This window comes from Bombus vosnesenskii, unplaced genomic scaffold, assembly GCF_011952255.1.
Source record: "Bombus vosnesenskii isolate JDL3184/JDL3185 unplaced genomic scaffold, Bvos_JDL3184-5_v1.1 scf7180000014917, whole genome shotgun sequence".
NCBI lineage: Eukaryota > Metazoa > Arthropoda > Insecta > Hymenoptera > Apidae > Bombus > Bombus vosnesenskii.
This window is the reverse complement of record NW_022883721.1, coordinates 17,437-22,056: the sequence shown is the minus strand read 5'-3', so window position 1 is coordinate 22,056 and position 4,620 is coordinate 17,437. Positions and strand designations below refer to the sequence as shown.

At 34.4% G+C, this 4,620-nt stretch overlaps 1 long non-coding RNA gene across 1 annotated transcript; it reads left to right on the top strand.

The window, feature by feature from the left end:
• Positions 1-1,709: 1,709 nt before the first annotated feature.
• Positions 1,710-2,600, top strand: LOC117240790. Its single transcript, XR_004494793.1, has 3 exons — positions 1,710-1,837; positions 2,145-2,212; positions 2,582-2,600. It is a non-coding gene; the product is annotated as an uncharacterized LOC117240790 (long non-coding RNA).
• The last annotated feature ends 2,020 nt before the right edge of the window (positions 2,601-4,620 follow it).

Genomic DNA, 4,620 nt, shown 5'->3' with positions numbered 1-4,620 from the left:
ATATACGCTAATATCGTCGCGTCAGTTATGGCGCGCTTCGACTCGCGGAATCTCTTTTCATATTTAGCCATCAGATATATCGCGATGAAATAAGGGAATACAGAGGTTAGGACAATTATCTAGCTTACTATTCGATGGAATTTTACTGCAAGTAATTTTTGAGTTATTTGTTTCTTGTTACTTGTTGTTGTTTATTTGTTTCGCTCTTCGTTAATATTCCACATTCTCCTTTGCCATTGCCTTTTTAACACTGACAATAAGCGTTGAGAGAGCAATCTTGATGTGAACAGGATGACCAAAACTTTTACACGAAACGCAACAAGGTTGATTTGTGTTATCCTTGCTTTCTTCGATACAGAAATCTGGATCAATACTTGCATCTGGATCGTAATTCATCGTTGAATTTAACGCTACGACAGTCCGTTGCAATTAGAAGCAACATGACCTAAACGTTAGCAGGTCTTACATTGCATTTCGTTTGTCACATCTAATTTTTGGTGAAAAGTGAATGCAAAATATTGAAAATCAACCGAAGATCAGAAATTGAAGAAAATATCAGGCTGGCTTTTGACACTAATCTCACCAGGCCCGGTCAAATAACTGGTTTTAAAAGTTGAGAAATCAATTAATCGGAGAATATAAAAATTCACGTAAAGCTAAATGAACAAAAGATATAACGATAAATGTACAATTTTAAATTAGATATTTAAACCAGTCATTTGACTAGGGGTGGTGATGTTAGTGTTAATTAAATAGTTTAGTAGTCGTTGAGCGACATTTTGAATATTCATTCGTATAATAATTAGCAAAATAACTTTTCTTCGTTGATTCCTCCACCATAATTAATTTCCATTATTTATATCCTTCATTACACATTTCTTAATTCCCCGTTCATTCAGGATATTTCTAAGAATAAAAATCATTAGATCGGTCAAAACTTCAGGTATTACGTCGTGATAATAAAAATGATATAGAGAAAATATCAATGGACTTCAAATTTTCAACCGTGAAAAAATTATACTCTTACTACATTTTGGACTTAAAAATAAATATCGTTTCACTTTTATTATTTTTATATTAGTATTAAAAGCGAGTACGCACTCAAAAAGCGCTTAAGACTTCATCTGCATACTGTGTCATTGCGGAACAGTAATTTTAAGTAATTTTTCATTTTCTCCATGCTGTTGTTTCAATCTTGCTTTGTTTAACGAAATTAAGATTATAAAGTAAGGTAACTAAAGTAATAAGTTAGACAAATGTGTCTGTGATGTTGCCAGTAGGGCTACGAATTATTGTACGATATTTGTAAATATCGACGTAGAGAAAGAATTGTGCTGCGCAATTCGAAAGATTCCTGCTGCGTAATTCGAAAGAAAGTGCTTCGTAGAATAGGAATGTTTTTGTTGATGTATACATTTCTTTGTCTAGATCGTTAACTGTGTAGCTGCTTGTGCCACCGGCTCTTGTGTCCCCCTTCCCCCCTCCCTCTCACTTTGTAAGTTACTCGGCGAAACTAACGTACAAGGAGTCATTTAGTCGTCTTATTTCGTACCGATAACATGGATCGTGTTGCGTCAGGTTTGCAACATATTCTAACGTATTGGCGGCGTCGGTCTTTTATTACTCTAATAATTTAATCTAATTAAATAATCACACGCGAAAATAATAAAATTTTATCACATAATTTTGTACGCGACGTTAGAGTTCTTGTTCGCCGATTATAATTTTAACGCTCACGGTAATGTGATCCTATTTCATATTCTTTTGAATATTCTTTTTCGGTATTAGAGTCAGTGCATCTCTCAAGAGGACAAAGCTTCTGCAGGAGCTCAAGAATGTAAGTAGTTTTAAATATTGTATTTCAGTTTGTTCTCTTATACAATAAATTTATTATAGAATAAAAATGATTGATAATTTAGAAAACTGTAAATGCCCTCTTTAATTGAAATAAAGTCTTAAAATCTTAACATTAAAGTACAATAAAACTGGCTGATACGCATCAAAAATCACTGAATATGTTGTTCTCAAACTTTTATATTAGAGTTCCAATTTACATATTTATTAGAGTTTAGTCTTTATTGTTGCTAAAGTTTCACGTTTGTTATTATGTGTTACCGATTTTAATATCTTATGTTTTGTTATAGACATATCACTACTTCAACTTCGTCATCTTCTTCAGGAGTGTTCTAACAGTGGCACAAAAGCCAAGTATGTAAGTATTTTACATACTTACTTTCAGTTATGTCTATTCTGTATATTTTTCTTTGATCACTATCAATGCAGAAATACAATTTGACTGAAAATTTAGGAGGATAGCATTTTCTGAGGTTATTTTTTCGTTAAAATAAAATAAGAGTTAAAGTCTTAATACCGAATTATAAAACAAATGACTAACATACTAAAGATTATTTTAGATTTTACACATTCATATTAGAGTCTCAGTTTTTATACTTATCAAATTTTATTAGAATTTCAATCTTTATTATTGCTAAAGTTACTAAAGTTAATAAACCTTCATTTTTCACTATCCCCAACTTTTCAAATAGTCAGCGATCACTCATCCTGTTTTGTTTCGTAACAGATTTTTCGCAGTCTGCATTTCTATTATTAGCCTTTCAACGGTTCCTGTCTGATGTTAGTTTCCCGGATGAAATTCGCTGGGATAGCGCAGCATCCACGGTAACGTTCTCTGTTTGTCTGCTTCGAACGGTGAGTCGCATGCATTTCTGTTCTTCTGGTCACTCAATTGTGCCGTAGGATAAAAGACCCGAATCGGCACGGGTGACTGGTTGTATTACGTAGAATTCTTTGCGAGCATAGTGAACGCGGGTATCTTTTATACCCGTGAGTAGTAACGCTCTCTTTTTCAAATTTATTAGTTTAAGATAGGTCTTCTTGCACAGCGCGATGATAATAATTAGTTTTTTAATAATTAAGTTAAACATATACACTTGAGAATATATTCGCGTTATTTATAAATATGCATGTTAATATTCCGTATGAATATTTGCAAATGGCAAATATCTACACGAATATACTTGGTCTTTAGCAATGAATTAATCGTGACAATATTAACCCCTTAACCTACAACTACGGGCATAGCCCGTAGTGCGATGATCGAACCAAACGTAAATATTACGGGCATAGCCCGTAGTACGATGATCGGACCAAACGGAAATATTACGGGCATTCTCAAACATAAATCGTAGGTTAAGGGAATAAGTCGCGTTCGTTTATTTCACTTCTCCTAGAATTTAAAATATCAGTTAATCAAAGCAATAATTTTGAACACTGCTTCTGCAGTTTCGATTATGTGCTTTGATAAAGAGATTATCTGAGATTATTTCTTTCTTAGTAATATATTTAGAGTCAGTTATTCCATTTGATCGAGTCTCAGTCTTTTCGCTACCTTCTCTGCAATATTAAAATTTTGTTCTGGTTTATTAAATTAATACAGTAGTGTTACTTAGTTACTATTAAATTAATAAAGTAGAGTTAATCAGAATCGAAGTAGCAAAATACAAAATGAAAGAGCGTTAGTCCGTTAAATAAAAATTACACAAACTAATCATCTTCTCAGATCAGGATTTTCAAGTTTAATCCGTGGAGGTGGACCTGTGGCCGGGTAGACGCGGTTTCGAGTGACCAATCTATTTCAGAGAATTTCATTCGAATAATCGTCGGTAGAACTGGCGCGAATGAAACATGTCATCGTCTCTGCCTTTGCCCGTCGTTTTTTCGAATTTCGTGATCGTGATCGCGAGTGGTTTTCGAAACGAACGTTAATATTGCTCGAGCATGCACGTGCGAACAGACAGCGATCGCTATATGATCGTTGTTCATCCATGAGTACTTGGATCAGCTTCCGCGATTTATCTTTTTATTTCACCTTTGTACTTTATTTTTTGGTTTGCTATTTAGAAAGTCTCGAGCTTAGATGTAAGTTTCAGCGGGCATTGCGCCCGAAGGAAGAAGAGGCTATGAGCCGAAGAGACCCGGCAAACTGCCATAGAAGAGGACAACTATCAATGACTCCTCAACCTCTGGATCATCCAGGGCATGGGAAGTCATACTTGTTACTACTTTGTCACTATGCTCGCTTTTAGTATTTGTAGTAGTAGTAGTAGTAGTAGTAGTAGTTCTTTTTTTGGCCGATGAAAGGGAAGGACGTAACGGGCTAGAACACAAACTAACCAGACGAGAATGGGTGGAGACAGCTCGGGGAAACGCCAGTTACTTGAGCGATCACCCCAGTTCAAGTACATAATAGTTATATCGACAGTGAAACTATGTCGTTACCGTAATTTTAAAAAAGTTATTCTGTTTTAAGGCGTGACGGAATATTAATTAGAGTAACCATACGTAATTACTTTCATTGCTGTAACATTATAATGTAATGGGGAAACCCGATATTTGGAAAAAGAGCGTCCAATATCACTTTTTTAAAGCATTGTCCGCTTTTAATGGAAATAAAATAATCGTTCTTTTCGGTGTCATTTTATTCTATATTAAAAATGAAGTTTGTGTAGCATCGGTTTTATAGCATACTCGTAAATATCGCGATTCTATAAACGAAAAGAAATTCTAACTAACTTTGAATATCTCAAAATGATATTGCAG